This window comes from Pinus tabuliformis, chromosome Q, assembly GCF_031772625.1.
Source record: "Pinus tabuliformis cultivar Carrire ecotype Pingquan chromosome Q, CPIR1, whole genome shotgun sequence".
Lineage (NCBI taxonomy): Eukaryota > Viridiplantae > Streptophyta > Pinopsida > Pinales > Pinaceae > Pinus > Pinus tabuliformis.
The window spans coordinates 996,548,766-996,565,589 of NC_142296.1; the positions used below are offsets into that span (position 1 = coordinate 996,548,766).

Sequence of the window (16,824 nt, forward strand, 5' to 3'; positions counted from 1 at the left end):
CTAGACCCCCTGTGTCAGCATGCCTCAATGCGTCACCGCTTTGCCTCTCTGCGTCACCCACGCAGGTCCTCCAGTGACTGCGCAGTCTAGCTGCTTTTGCGTCTGCCTCTCTGAACTTTACGCTGGTCCTCCGGCACTGTCCCTGCCTCTCTGTTACGTACTCACTACCTCTTGCTGCAATCCAGACCTCTAGTTCGAATTTCTTAGCAAGCCCCACTCCAGAAATCGAACTGACTGGTCTCTCTCAGTATATCTCCAACTGACCTTCAAGCCTCCTCTTATACTTTTTCTGTTGAGTCTTCAATGGCCAAGATTACATCTCTAATCAACGGCTAAGATTAGATTTGGCTTGATCCATGTCATTTAGAACCTTCTAACCCAGTTTTATGTTAATACCTGTTAGCTCTGCTACAATCTTCAGTTCTTAAAGGTTAAATGCAGGTTTGGTGGCTGGTTTGTGCCGAGAAAGCAGCGCGCAGCAGTCTTTTCACCTTCCTCTCATTCGGTTTCCTTACACTCTCTTAACCTCTCGCTGCTTCTATTTTCCTCTAAATCCTTCCTAAACCTATATCCCCTGTCACTCCCGCCTATTCTCTTGTATTCCATTGCCCCTGTTTTCCTTCGTTTTGCTCTGAATCTTCTCCATAAACCCCGAAATCCATCGGAGCCCCGTTTCAGTTTAGCCCCGGGCGCTTATAGTGTTGAACCCATATAACCCAATCATATGACCCGTGCTATTTTAACCTCTCGTTGTTTGCTAAATCTTTACCGTTGATCGCCGCGATCCAACGGTTCTCGTCACTTTTCCCGCGCGTTAAACTTTGCGCTCGTTCCTTGTGATCTGACCGTCCATCACAGATCCGACGGTTGACGCATCCCCCGATCGCGCGACCTGCGCACGCGATAACTTGCGGGGGCAGTGGTTTTGGGCTGCCACGCGTCACGAATCTGTTGGATCGTGCCCACCCTGTACGAATACCGCCGACGCCGATAGGCGGTGCGGGGAAAACCGCCTGCCAATAAAACCGCCATTCTCCCGCCGATTAACTATCATGCATCTTTCGCGTGCGATGACCGTCGGATCTGCTCGACGGTGATTCGACGGCCCATATTCAATCGTCCACGTGTCTTCCCGATAATCCCTATCAGTTGATCGTAGCCGTTGATCAATCCGATCTAACGGTTCCTGCGTTCTCCGCCCGCTTCTAAACCTTTGTGCACTTTCCTTTTCATCCAGCTGTCCGTCGTTAGATCCGATGGCAGTTGCACCGTCTCCCGCCGCGACTTGCCCGCCCGTTAACCTGCGGGGGCGGTGGTTTTGGGTTGCCACGCGGCGCTTTATTACAGGATCGTGCCCCATGGTACGAAAACCGCTGAGTCCCGGTGGGCGGTGCGGGGAATACCGCCCGCCTCCCTAAACCGCTTTTCCCCGCCGTTTAAACTCTACGCAACTCTGCAGTTGGATCGCGCCCACCCTGTATGAATACCGCCGACGCCGATAGGCGGTGTGGGGAAAACCGCCCGCCAATAAAACCGCCATTCTCCCGCCGATTAACTATCATGCATCTTTCGCGTGCAATGACCGTCGGATCTGCCCGACGGTGATCCGACGGCCCATATTCAATCGTCCGCGTGTCTTCCCGATAATCCCTATCAGTTGATCGTAGCCGTTGATCAATCTGATCTAACGGTTCCTGCGTTCTCCGCCCGCTTCTAAACCTCGTGCACTTTCCTTTTCATCCGGCCGTCCGTCGTTAGATCCGACGGTAGTTGCACCGTCTCCCGTCGTGACCTGCCTGCTCGTTAACCCTCGGGGGCGGTGGTTTTGGGTTGCCAGGCGGCGCTTTATTACAGGATCGCGCCCCATGGTACGAAAATCGCTGAGTCCCGGTGGGCGGTGCGGGGAATACCGCCCGCCTCCCTAAACCGCCTTTCCCCGCCGTTTAAACTCTGCGCAACTCTCGCGTGCGATCACCGTTGGATCTGCCCGATGGTGATCCAACGGCCCTCATCGCATCTTCTTTGTCACCTCCCGATAGTTCCTCCCGCGCGATCTCCGCCGTTGATTTTTATGATCCAACGGCTGGGATTATTTCCGCTGTTTAACTCGCCTGTCCTCCCGATAATCCCTGTCAGTTGATCGCAGCCGTTGATCTCTGCGATCCAATGGCTGAGATTTATCCCCGGCTTGCTCTTACTCCCGCCATGAAATCTCATTTCCCTTTGACTGTCTCGAGCTCGCGAAGGAGGGAGGAAGCCATCATCCGGTATCTGCACAGTTAATGGCTCCAACAACTGCATTAAACAACAGAATGGCCGAAGGACAAACAGGACGACCTCGAGCAGTGAAGAGCATTTATCAGGCATGGAGTTTAATCCATAATTCATTCCAGCTGCCAGAGAAGGACATCAGACAATCTAAACAGGCCAATTTGTCCATTAAAGCTCTGAGAATTGCAGCAGAGGCCCATTTCAGATTGTAAATGTGGTTGGTGGTCCATTAAGACACCTCCACGCATAGCATAGCAGAGATATTTTGTAAACAGATTCTATATATACCCAGAAACACAATGTAATAGGTTGATGAGTGTTGGATGAGTGTTATTTTGCTGTAAGGTTCAACTTCTGGAGATTGTAACTGCTGTGATACCTGCAGCGTCTGGTCTTCATTTTCAGCTAATGCAAGCTTCTTTTGCTGTTAATTGCTCACTGTCCACTTCTTCTTCTTGTTCCAGGCTGTGCCTGTCTTGCATTTATTCATGTGCTGTTAATGTTAGCATTAGAGGGGCTGTCATCCCACCTCTGTGTTAGGATTTAGCATGTATCATTGAATTTGTATGCAGGTTTCTGTTCTTTTAGTGCCAGAGAGCTATCATCCTGTCTGTGTATTAGAAAACAGATTTACAGACCTTTTAATTGGTTGCAGCCGGCCATCACAGGATCCTGTGCATCTGCTGGTGTGGTCAGTCTTCTCCATTATCACCTTATCCTCAAACTGTGAGTAATTGGTGGTCTAAAGCCTTGTAGTCTGGGGGTGTTCACCCATGTCTGGGGTCAAGCACAGTAGAAGTGGTTATCTGGCTTGAATATGCAGCATTTCTTTCATTCATCCACCATTTTCCAACATTTTTGTTGAGTTTGTAATGTTCCCGAGCATCTCTGATATACAACCTAGGAGAGTTTCTTGGGGTGATAACAATACCCATTAATATTTTTATTTTCCTAAGTTTAGACTTAGGAACCCATTAAAAATATTAATTATTTTAATATTTCCTTCACCGGGCAGAATTTTCCCAAACCATTTCTGGGTCTTGGAGATCTCATATGCTTTAGCCTCTCCACCAATTTTCATGGCTAGAGCACATCCGATGCTATCCCAAATCAACAATTATTTGTATCAGATAGCCAGTAAGGCATCCAAAGATTGTATTCAGAAACCACTGCATAATAATACAAACCCTTAGCTGCTGCACCGGTTTTCCCGTATTGGGTTTTTCCCGGGACATTTGTCCAAAAACAATGGTGTCACTTGTGTGTGTGTTATTTCTTCTTGCTTAGTTCTTGTTTCTGCATATAATTTAATTAGTGAAGGTTGCAGTCGTATTTACTTCGATATTTACAGTGTAACACAGTAAATAACTTGCATGAATTAACAAGTAGGAGAAGTAATATCAGTTTGCTGCAGTAGGGGATCTGGGTCTGCAAATTTTCACACACATCAGGACAAGATGCAATAATATAAACTCTTAGTAGTAGAGTCAACTCTTGGTTAAAGTGTCACAAATCCTGTGAGTAAGGAGATGAGGAAATTAACATGTATTTGCACACAAATAAATAGGAGAATAGAAACAACAACATTTATAAGAAAACAGAGACTGCCATTATGCTCTTATTCAGCACAACAGTCTATATACATATGTACATGTGATCAAGAGAGATGGAAGTATGATGCATATACACAATGATGTCATGGCAATACTGTTTGACAATAAGTTGTTTCTTATATAAACTGAGATGCTACATACACAATGAAGAAGATAATCACTCAGCTAATTGGGCTTTCCTGCTGAAGACAATGGGATCAGGACTTCATTACAATGACCTTGCAGCTTAACTCATGACTCAATATTTATATGTTGAATATAAAGTAACTTCATTGACCATATGTATAAGTCAGTACAATATGAACAGTATCCAAGAAAAATACACTTATTGGGGCTAACATCTACACCCTCACCCTCATTTAGCTTTAAGCCGCTTCAGTAGTAGACAGACCGCTGATTGATCATTGTCTTCATCTTCTCAATAAAGGAATAACGTTGTTACTAATGAGGCTTAAGATGAAAAGCATGAGAAGTTGAGGTTGTTGAATGTTCCCTTGATGATAAATATTGAAATTTGAAAACGATAGATTCCTTCATTCTGTTACTTGTCTCCCGAAGAGATGAGCCATACACAAGCTTAATGGAGATAGAGATTAAATTATAGATAAAACCTGTTAGCACTTATGGCAGATGCATTTTGAGGATGTGTGGCGACTTAATGCTGTATTGATAACTCAAGTTTTTCAATTCTTTTGTTGCAACGAAGATTCTGGTTATGCCTTCATATTTTGCTTATCTATAGCTAAAGCATGGTATAGTTGCTTGTACGTTGTTGGATGTTTCCTAAATATCATATAGAAAGATGCTAGAGGAAAATCCATGAAAAAAGTAATATACCTGATGGATAGGAACCTTGCATCCTATTGCATCAGTTAACATGTTTGGAACAAAGGTAAAGAAAAAGCTGCTACGGATGATCTGTGATATCTGATGTGGAATCATGTGGAACCACACGAAGATAATTGACACTTATATCTTGAGTTGAAACTTTAGAAGATGTGCCTATTGCTGCAGTGGAGGTTATCTACTCTGAGATTGTGGAAGATGCTTTTGCATTCTTTAGTTTAGATGGCATACTGTTAAAGAAGAGGACATAAAAGGGAGACTCAAACTTTCTTGGGAGTGTTGTGAAGAAGACAACTGTCAGAATTGTGAATAGAGAGTTCAAACTGGAAGTCTTTGAATTGAGAACATTAATCCAACAACGCATGTTTCACTTTCAAATGGGATCTGCAGACAACCTTCACAATATTTGTGGTGACCTTTGCAGTAAACTATTATAATAACAACCTAGTATCATAATATTGTATGAAGTATAACCTGATATCAAAAGATAAAGAATTAGGTCACATAAAATCTTAAATTTTAGGCCTAGGGATGACCTTAATATTCTCTCAGTAAGTTTGCTACCAAAGGATTTGTTTCAGATGGCTCCTTAACTTTTAGTAGGTCAGGATGTGTATATCAGTTCTATCCTTGAGAGCTCCAAAATGAATTATGACAATGAATTTGAAAGTTTTTTGATTTAAAACAACCTTTGATTTTTCTTTAAGGGCATGTGTGTAATTTCAGCGTTTGATTAATTTATTGTATACTGGTCATTGCAGGTGCTCTTGAGCTTATAGAAGATGAGACAAAGGCTGGTCAATGCCTCTGGATAACAAAACGAAGAGGGTTGGAATATTGGCCAACTCCTGAAGAGAGGAAAAAATACCTGACAAAATTTGGACGCGTGGATAATAGTGTCTCATATAGACCTCAAGCAAATGTTGAGATTGTGCCAACTATTCCCGGCACTTTCGAGAAAGTGTAAGGAACAAACCAGCATATCCATTTCTTATTTTGTTTAGCTGAGTCCTATATATTTAAGGAGCGTTTTGGATTCATTCCGGAGAAATACCCCAACATATTTATAATCAATGTCAACAATCCATTTAATTTGTGTTTCCAAGTTCCAACTCCATGGTTTGAAACTCTTCAGTTTTTTTGTCTATAATTTGTTGAATTTGTAACTATGTTCGGTCTTCATAATGTATATTTGGTCACTTGACGTACTTGTATTTTTCATTGTAAAACATATTTTAAATGCTAGAGTCAAAAGAAAATCTATTATTGTGTCAAATTCCCATTGCGAATTTTTAAAGAAGACAGATCACTATATAAAGGCAGTTCAGCCTCCTCCACTTGGGCAATTCACATCTCTCTCACAAGTCAGTTTCTGGGCAAGCAAGCGAAGGGCAAGAATGATGAATAGGACAAAGAAGAAAATGAATTCGTTCTCTTTCTCTCTCTCATCAACTCACATGTGTGGACATAGTCTCTCTCTCCTGGTTCGCAGTTTTTTTGGGCATTCTGTTGTAGGGGGTTGAATTCTAGGCAGCTGCAGGGGCCGAAATTCTGGGGCAACTGGCAGCTACAAGGAGGCCGAAATTTCTGGGTCAGATCAGGCAGAGCGAATTTCTGGATCAGATTGGGTGGCTTGACTTGGAGGGGAAGACCAGGTTTGACCATAGGTCTAGGTGTGTCTCTCGTTGAGCAAAAAATTTCTCCATTGAAAAGGTTGTTGGGTTTTTCCTGTTTTTGGGTTTCCCTAGAATAAATTTTGTCTCTTCTTAGTGCATTGTGATATCTACTGTTCTGCTGTTCTTTATGGTTGAATTTTTGAAGTATAATTACTGAATGATATATTGGAATAAAAGTAAAAGAAGATCTACATCAAAAGTAATTATCAGTTTTTCAGATAGACTGTGCTAGTGCAATATTCCTAAATGGAAATTAACAATAGTACCAAAACAATGTACAAGGAACAGTAAGATAAATAAAAGACACAACCACAAAATCAATACACAATAGGCACCAACAAAGTATTCTGAGCCATTTTATTAATAAACTGGGAATGGGTACATAGAGTGAGCTGAAATAATAGAACCTGGGCTTGCTATGCAAGCTATGCAAAACCCAGAAGAAATATCTCTGACGCAGATGAGGAATGGCCTGGAACAAGAAATACGCACTGCCCAGAAATAATCTGTTGCTGACTGCTGGCTGGAACAGTGATTTTAGGGCTCCTCGGAATGCTCTGAAAATGTAACCTCGGACTCCTCTCCTCAAACCACAAAAACTCAAAGGGTTTGGCCCAACTCTAAGCAATGCGAAAGCCCTCCAAATGGTGCGAATTACCCAGCTGGACACTGGTGTGTTATGCGGTAGAATTCCCTGCTGAAACAATCCTCAACCCTTCTACTGTAGAAATTCTCCACCAATCCAAGTCTCCCTCCAGAAAGCCAGAAGCTTTCAGCCACATAGCCCTTCTTTCTGCCCAACTCTTAACCCTGCACAGGGCTTGCCCAAAAAAGATCACACACTGCCAAATTCAGATGAAATCGTCCCTCCAAATTGGCTCAATATTGGCTCTGCAAAATGCCACCAAAAATCACTGCACCAAAGGGGAAAATGCTCCTATAGTTTCCAGCTTCACCCAAATCCTGTAGCTGGCCCGAATTCTGCTAGCTTGAACTGCCTCTGTGCCCAGGTAGTGCACACAACTGGAAAATCTGCTGCAATTGACTCCCTGTGGAAGCCCCATAATGGGCTCCCCAAATTCCCAGCTAGGGAGACACTCGAAGTTCTTCGAAACTGGTGTGGATTTCGCCTGAAATCCTTGTGCTCAACAACACTCCAACCCTTGCACTGAACAACTCCAAGAGAGTTAATTTCTGAAGTGTAATAGTCAAAAGATGATCGGAAAATGCCTCCTTTTTGCCTTTTATACTCTTGGTCCATGCGTACTGTGAAAATTTCTAGATAGAAATCCAACTGCAGTGACTGATATTATTTCTTCTACTTATTAATTCAGAAATACGTTATTGACAATGTTTCTACGGTAATATATCGGAAATAAATTCTACTGCAGCCTTCACAATTAAAATACTGCGGAAAATAAATGCAAGGAAAAATACTAGCACAAGTACAATCACAATGACAATTATTTTTGGACAATTGTCCCCGAAAAAACCCAATGTGGGAAAACCGGTGTAGTAGATGAGGGTTTCTTTATTAATCTTCAGCAAAAATCTCATGTACAAGATACAACCAGCAGAATAGAAGAGAAATCTCTGTGAGAAATTTACTGACAGTTCTCTCACACTTCCCGGTGAGATTTTGATCTAGGAGAGGACCTGTTGCCCCCTCTGCGTCTCACTGCGTCAGCTTCTGCGTGAGGACTGCGCAGTCCCAGTGTCAGCCTCTGCACTATCCCTCTGCGTCACAGCTTCTGTGTTGTCCCTTCTCTGCTTTGCGTCTTCTGCTCTTGCACTCCCGATTGATGCTGCTACCCTCTCTCTCCTCCTCACCTACAACTCTCCCTCTGAATCGATTTCCTCTTGCCGAACTTCGACCAGTGAGAAAATCGATTTTACTCGAGTAATTGAGTATCTGCCTGGTGTGTTTTCCAAATGCCCATCGAAGTCCTTATAATCCTCCAGTTGAGAACCAACGGCCCAGATTAGATTCTAATCAATGGCTCAGATCATTTGGACTCGATCTCTGTCTTCTTCTAGAAGTTTCACCCACAGTTAGATTAATACCCTTCAATTATTTTAATTTCCTAAGTTTAGACTTAGGGTCCCATTAAAATAATTAATTATTTTAATAAAACTATCTTCCGGTGGAGTTTCCCAAAACGATTTATGGGTTTTGTGGAATACATGTGTCCAAGCCTCCCTGCAAATTTTGAGACTTAGATCACATCCGATGCTACCATAAATTATCACGTACCCCCTTGGTGGCCACCACTTTCCACTAATTCTCCCTCCTCCCCTCAAGGGATGTGTATTGTCTCCCTTTCTTGAGTGTGGGACCCATTTACCCACTTTTCCTAAGTCTAAGATGCCAAAAATTTCCACCAATGCCAAAATTGGAAAATTTGCTATACTTAGCAACTTTTATGGATCTAGGGATATCACAATCCTCCTCGCCAAAATTTGCTTGCCCTCAAGCAACTGTAATGATGGGTGTTGTAACACCTGCTCTCCCTCCCATGTAGCATCCTCCTCAGGTAAGTCCTTCCATTTGACAAGGAACTCCTTGATGACCCTGTTGTTGAGCCTCCTCTTTCGCACCTCACAAAATGGCTTCAGGAACTAGTATGAGATGTCCTTCTTCAACCAAGTATGTCAGCTCTGCAGAAGCTGATACCTGTTGTCCCAAAGCCTTTTTTAGGCATGACACATGGAACATGTTATGCACCTTTCTCCCTAGTGGAAGCTCCAACTCATATGCCACCTCTCCCACACACCTAGTCACCCTGTATGGTCCATAGAAACAAGGCTTGAGCTTCTTGGCCCCCTTATGCTTGAGAGTCGATTACCGGTATGGCTGTAGGCGTAGATAGACCAAGTCTCCAACCTCAAACTGCCTCTCAACTCGGTGGTGGTCTGCATAGACCTTTTGCTAATTTTGTGCAACCTGTAAGGTGTCCTTGAGAGCCTTGAGTATCTCTTGGCTCTCTTGGATCCAATCTCTAGCTCCTGGGGCCCCGTTGTCTCCAAACACCATGTCAGCAAAAGATAAAGCATCATAACCATAAAGAACTTTGAAAGGGGACATACCGATGGACATATGATATGAGGTGTTGTAGTGATATCTAGCAATACTTCAAGGTGTAGCCACTTCACCCATGCTCGCTGTTTCCCTGTCACGGAGTTTCTCAAGTAGCCCTTCAGCCACTTGTTCATTGTCTCTGTCTGTCTGTCGGTTTGAGGGTGGTAGTTGGTACTAGGTGTGAGGTCAGTACCCACCAATCTAAAGAGCTCTTGCCAAAAGCCCCCCATGAACTTGCTATCCCTGTCACTGATAATGGTCTTTGGAAGACCATGCAACCTGAACACCTCCCTGAAGAAGAGCTCGACTACCTGCGAAGCTGAGTACCTAGCTAGAATAGTGAAAAATTGGGCGAACTTAGTCAACCTGTCCACCACCACATAGATGCAGTCTTGCCCCTAAACAATTGGGAGCCTTGTGATGAAGTCCATGGAGATGCTCTCCCATTTCTTCTCTGGAATAGGTAGAGGTTGAAGTAGTCCTGCCAGGTGCGTGTGCTCTACCTTATTCCTCTGGCATGTGCTACACTCCTGCACATATCTCAAGACATCCCCCTTGAGGCCCCTCCATGTGAAATGTTCCCTGACAACCCTGTAGGTCTTCAGGAAACCTGGATGCCCTGCAAGAAGTGAATTGTGTGTTGCCCTCAGGATCTTCTCTCGAAGTTGAGATCCTGGAACCAAATAAATCACCTCATCCATGTCGCTGTACCTGTCATCCCTAAAGGTCCCATCCAAAATCTCACACGTCTTCTCTTCTACCTCTCTGCAAATGCACTCATCGGATCTGGAAATCTTCCTCCCGCTTCACTGTCTCTGCTCCTCTTACACTGCTTCGATCTTTGATTCTCTCTCCGGGCAACTGACTGTTGCTACTCCAGAAATCGATTTGCCAAGAAATCGAACCTCACAAGTGTTTTTTCCATCACCACATCGACCTCCTCTTATAATCTTTTGTTGGAGCACCAACGACCAGGATTAAAACTTAATCAATGGCTAGGATCATCTCTAGATCGATTCGTGTGAGTTTCTAGATGATTCACCTTATCTCAATTAATACTGATTAAGTAACCATATTCCCTAAGTTTAGACTTAGGAAATATTTAAAAAATGGTTAATAATCTAATTGAGACACTTCTAGGTGGAATTTCCAGAAACGATGTCTGGGTTTTGGAGATCTCATGTATTTTAGCCTCTCCACCAAATTTCGTGGCTAGAACACAACCGATGGTACAAAAACTAACACAACTAGGGTGGATTTCTAGGGCACAGGATGACTGGGTCACAAGAGCAGGATTAAGTTAGCAGGGGTGTCATGGGAGTTTTGAGGAGTTTTTATGGGATCCGAAAAAATTCGTATGACATATCCATCATCGTGAGCAGTTCCTCACAACTTGTTTTTGGTTCTGTGGCTTTTTGATAATTCTCGTAAAACGAGGTTATTATTGGGCATAACTTAATTAATTACACTCAAGGTGGCATTCCGAGAGGAATATTTGACAAAACACCTTAGTGTAATAGCTCGTTGGAACTAGAACGAGAAGATCTACAGGATGGGATGCTGAGAAGTGATTTCCAGTGGCTGGAGAGAGTATGGTGGGCAATTTACCATTTTCCCAGCTTAAAAATGACTTTAATTAGTCATTTAATTAAAAGGGAAAATATTAATTAAGGGGAAAGGGCCAAAAGTGACTTAAATAAATTAAAAGTCACTTAAGACAAAGTCAAGGAGGAGCTTCTAGAATAATAATAAAATAATAAAATAAAATACTTCTAGAAGTTTGGAGATCTATCTATGGAGTCTTTAAAAGGAGGAGGAGATCATTTGGGACATCTTGGAGTTGAATATTTTTCTTTTGGAGAGGTTTGGAGAATTGAGAGTTCCCAGCTTCAGCGGTAGTTCCAGGATGGAAACCCTTTGGTGATTTAGCGAGAGTAGGCGAGTACACATCTCTCCCCTTGGTGAATTCATCTAGAATTCACAGGTGCACTTATTGATTTTGTAGTCAGTTTTGGAAGCCAGGTTTAGTGATGCAGCAAATTATTTATGGAGGCCAGTTATTCATCTCAACTATTTCCATGTACCCCTATATCCAATAGTTAAATAAAGCTACGTTTTTCTTATGAGTTTGCAACAATTATGGTTTTTACATTGCAAATCTATTTAATTTTGTTTCAATTTCATGGTGCTTGTTCTGCAATTGCTTGGAGAAATTTATGATGAAAATTTTTAAGGAATTTTCCAAGAAATTTAGGCAAAATTATAAATTGGGACATTACATGCCTTCTCTCTCCTTGTGGACCCTCTGATTTGACCTCATTCTCTCCCTTCTTCCCTTCAAGTCGAATTCCTCAAGGGAGTTCGAATTTCTCCTTGGGTGGCCCCCACATTCACTACCCAAATAATTTCTCCTTTTCTCTAATGTTTGGGAGCCCTCCTTTCTCACAAAATTTTATGTCTCTCAGCCACCTTTCCTAAGTTTTGTGCCCAAAATTTGTTCTCCACCAAAATTGCAAAATTGTAGAATTTACCTAGCAGAATTTTAATTAGACGGAATATTACAACTATCATGATAAGCTTGAAGTATATCTAAAATTTTCGTGGTTGAAGCATAATAGCTGTATCTAGAGAGTTGCTGCAGTTACTGTTGATTTCTGGTAGCATTGGATGTGCTCTAAGTCTCAAATTTTGTAGGGAGGCTTAGACACATGTATTCCAAAGAACCCAGAAAGCATTTTGGGAAATTCCACCCAGATCAGTGTTATTAAAATAATTAATTATTTTTAAAGGGACCCAAAGTCTAAACTTAGGAAAATAAAATAATTAAAGGGTATTAATATAAACTGTGGGTGTAACATCTAGAAGAGACGAGGATCAAGCAGAAATGATCTTAGCCATTGATTAGCTTCTAATTTGGGCTGTTGAATGTCAACGAGGAAATTATTTAAGGAGGCTTGACGGTCACCTGGAAAAACACACAGAGAGTTCAGAAGTTCGATTTTCTGATGCAGAGCAACTGCCGGGTGAATTATGATAGTGAGCTCTTGCAGAGATGGGTAGAGAAAGTTTGGCTGGAGGATCTTCTCTGGAGCCAAGAATACTCAGTAGAGAGGCAGAGAGACACACAGAGGAGATAGCGTAGAGGGTAGAGAGGGTGACGCAGAGCCAGGAAGGGCTCACGCAAGCCCTACGCATTGCAGCGCAGCAGCTTCCAGTGCAAATGTAATGTTCCAAACTTAAACAAATACTGATATACAAAAGCCAATTTGATTTTTGCATAGAAAAATAACTATCAACAAATATTCAAACACAACAGAAATGAGAACCAGCTGAGCCATTTTATTTATTAATGGAGCAATGTACAATAGTATGGAAAGAGCACCTGGGCTTGCCTCAAGGGCAAGCTAGACAGAACCTAGGTGTCGATAGTAATCCCAATGTTAAAAAGCAACCGCTCCTCTAAAGCTTTGCGCTGTCTCCCAGGTACGACAACTGTTGGCTGGAAAGGAGCTGCAAGAAACCCTGCCTCTGGTGCTCGGAAAATGATGAAACTTCAGCCACAAACTCCTTGGCCAAAACCTAAGAAAACCCAGAAGGGTTTGGCCTGGAACCAACCACCCAAATTCGACCTCCTCTATGGCCTACGCCCTCCAAGCAGCTCCAACAAAACGGCTTGCAAGAAATGGCCACAAAGTCTTCCTCCCAGCTCTGGAAAGGAAGCAAACTTCACCCCGAATGGCTCCTCCAACCTCCACGGCAAAGCTCAACCTCAAGGGCTGATACTCTACCCACCAAATGAGCTCCCAAACACTGCCTCTGCGCTGGCCCAGGTAGTGCGAAAGTCACACTGCCAAGCCTGAAGCTCAATCAGCTCCCAAACTCCCCCAAAGGCTGACAATCCTCCTTAGCCTCTCCTCCAGAAAATCTCACAGCAAAACTCCACTGCTCAGCTCCACAAACAACTCGGCCTCCTCTCTCACTGCGTCCTCCAGAAATACACACCACTTGGAAGGAAATGCTACTACTGGAAATCACAATGTGAATCTCCTCCTGAAGAAATGAAGGAAACCTTCCTAGGGTGGCACTCAAAGTCCCTGAAGAAAGGGTGAGCTCTTCGCCTAAAGAACTCGTGCTAAACAACCAGTGACTCGGCTAAGCAGCTCGAGCAACCAAGAGAAATCGATATACACTCATGAATGAATGAGAAGAGGAGAGCTGCCCTCCTTATATAGTTTTCGTGGGGGAATTTTCCCTCCATTTCATCCTCCATCATGGGCCCCACTTAACCAACACCATGCAAAAGTTATCTCCCCTCTATGCATATCGAACTAGGGAGTGCGTAATTCCCTAGTGAGGGTGGCCCCCATGTGTAACTTAACTTTAAAACAAAACATCTTCTCCTAGTCTAATCTCCTAATAGCATCGAATGGGTCCACCACAAAATTGGCGCCATAAAACAAAATTAAACCTTGTTCCAAAATTATTTAGGAAGGGACATTACAGCAGAGGTCCGTATTTGCTGAAGGAGCTGACGTTTCTGAGCTGGGAGGGCTGGAAAAGGCTCTTGAAGGCAGATCGATTCTCAGTTGGGCTGACGCAATGACTTAGAGGCTGACGCAGGGCCCACGCAGGGGCAACGTAGAAGTAGCTGGGGAACTCGTAGTTCAGCTGCCGGATCAGCCGGGATCAACAGTGTTGAGTGAGGTAATCTCACCAGTCTTTCTTGCCAAGTGATTTTCTCTGTAATTGGATTGCCGGGAGGGCATCCAGAGTTGTATTCAAAATACTTCTACATAATAATAAAAACCCTCAAATCTATTGCACTGGTTTTCCCGCATTGGGTTTTTCCGGGGACATTTGTCCAAAAATATTGTCACTTGTGTGTATCTTTCTCTATTGTTCTATTCTTGTTTTGGGCAAATTAATTAATTAAGTGAAGGCTGCAGTTGTATTAGCTTCGATATTTGCTGTAGGAAACAATAAATAATTTGTTTCAGTAACTAACAGATAGGAGAAGTTTAATCAGTTGCTGCAGTAGTTGATTCGGGCGGGATTCTCTAATTGTCACAGTTACCATTGTTTTGTTTTTTTAATAAATAGACCTTTTTGTACCTCTCCCACCAAAGAAATTTGCTTAACTTAGTTACTCCACGGTAACCTTAGTGATGCTTGAAGTTATATAATCTGTTTGATGTTTGTTAACTCTCTCACCAATAAACTATCAATAAATTATTGTGATTCTTTTTCTTGTTTTGCAGAGTGGTTCACAGACTGGATAACAATTTTCGACAAGCTACCAAAATAGAGAGAACATACTTGAAGCTGCCCATTAGGCCTGGTCATGTTCTTATGAAAAATATATATGCAGGAGTAAATGCCAGTGATGTAAGATTTTAGATCATTTACATTTACTTTTATGTCAGATCCTTTTGAGATGGATTGTTGTATTTTGTTCTTGAACCTTCTTTTTGATTGCATATGGATTAACAATGCAATGTTTGGGTTATTCATTTTGTAGAATATGACACAATTCTAATATTTTGAAGTTCTCTTGTTTTTCCAGATAAATTACAGTTCTGGGCGTTATTTTGGGAATGAGAAGGAAGCTAGTTCTCGTCTCCCGTTTGATGCAGGATTTGAGGTTTGTATCGCATCCTTGTTATGAACCTAGTTACTTTTGAGTGCCAGTTTAAAGATATTTTTTCTTGGATTATAAACAATAGCTAATATCTAGGAACCAAAGTTCTTCTGTTCAATATTTTTTGCACTTTTCTATTACTTCTTAAAATAGTGCCCATGTCCAGTTGGAAGTTTTATTGCTATAAACTGTGATGGTTGATGTAGATCGAAACCACTCAAGAGTGGAGTTATACATGACGTGCAAATCATAATCTCTGACTGAATTTTTATTATGAAATGCAAAGGCTTATCTAGCTTCTACTTTCACAAATAACATGTTATTTTCATAAAGCACATATCTCAAAAAGCTACGTAGTAGTTGAAGATAAGCTCTCAATTATTTACAATAATAGAAGTGGTTAGAGATGAAATCTTAACTAACCACTGCAACAGGAAACCACGTGGCATCTCAAAATCAGACTACAGTATTTTATCCTATACTAATGTCACCAATGCAAATAATGAAAACACCTTAATATGATGAAAAACATGCTAATAAGTACTGAGAATCCCTATATAGAAGCATTGGTCTCCAATGCTTCTAGAAAAGAGGGAAATGATTGTTGCATCTGGTGATAAGAAATCCAACAAGCCTAATGTGGTAGACGACCTTGCTTAGCAACAAGGTAGGAACTTAGGAAGTAGTGGATCCTTGACAAGTGTTCATGTTGAAAACTGGATCTGCAATGACCAGGAAAAAATCTGCAGGATGACTGATCAAGATTGTTGATCCATGATAAGATTTGACAACATCATAAATGCTCAGTTGAGTTAGAAGATCATGGTGGAGAGCATTGTGAACCTAAAGGGATGTTGAAATTTAGAGATTTTGACTTTTATTGCAATTTAGAAATTTCACCTCAACCTTGAGGTTCCTTGGATCTATTTCCTATGGAATTTTAGCATTAGTGTTGGATCTGAAATATGGATTTAGAGAAATAATATTTCTCTTCTCTTCAACCCATTTTCACAAGGCAGCTCAAAGAAATAAATACCATTGAAGTGTAAGTCAATACCACAAGGCAAACATGTGACAGATCTGAAATCTCTTATTATAGCAGATTATAACAATCAGTAAATCTACTTCTTTATCTTCTAATGTGTGTTCAATCACATAAACAATTCGGATCAAAGTTATGTCAAATCAACTTGCACAACCAACACCAGAGTCTTCCTAATCAATAAGATAACATAAGCTGAAATCAAATGTACAAGTACAGGAAATCTAGACAACTTGCACACTTCATTTATATCTATCTCTATACCTATATCTATATATATCTATGTTGCACTAGTTTTCGAGCCATGGTACGATGGGGATAGCGGATGCATCTCTGTCATGGCTAGAGTGCACCCCCAAACTTTTTAGGCTACAATAGGTTGGGGATGGCAATAACAATAATAATTCAGAAATCACCATAAACATCTTGTAGCATCCACTTTATATGTGAGACAATGAATTCTAGGACACTGTAATGTCCCTTCTAGTAAATGCCAGTCATTCTTAAATATGTTCTTTGAAGCATTTTAACAAACACTTGGCATGAAAACATTTCATTGAATATATCGTATGTAAACCAGGAGAAATGCTATGGTGGAGACATTTTGGCATGCAATGATCATTAAACTCTTGTGGAAAATTGAAATACACTCAATAAAC

The 16,824-nt window shown here is 41.8% G+C and overlaps 1 pseudogene across 1 annotated transcript in view; it reads left to right on the forward strand.

Moving 5' to 3' along the window:
* Positions 1–16,824, forward strand: part of LOC149222824 (uncharacterized) — a 369,394-nt pseudogene that overhangs the window by 115,906 nt on the left and 236,664 nt on the right. Inside the window, exons 7-9 of the transcript XR_016249667.1 lie at positions 5,492–5,693; positions 14,744–14,870; positions 15,049–15,126. The product of XR_016249667.1 is annotated as an uncharacterized LOC149222824 (transcript). The remainder of the gene's footprint in view (positions 1–5,491; positions 5,694–14,743; positions 14,871–15,048; positions 15,127–16,824) is intronic.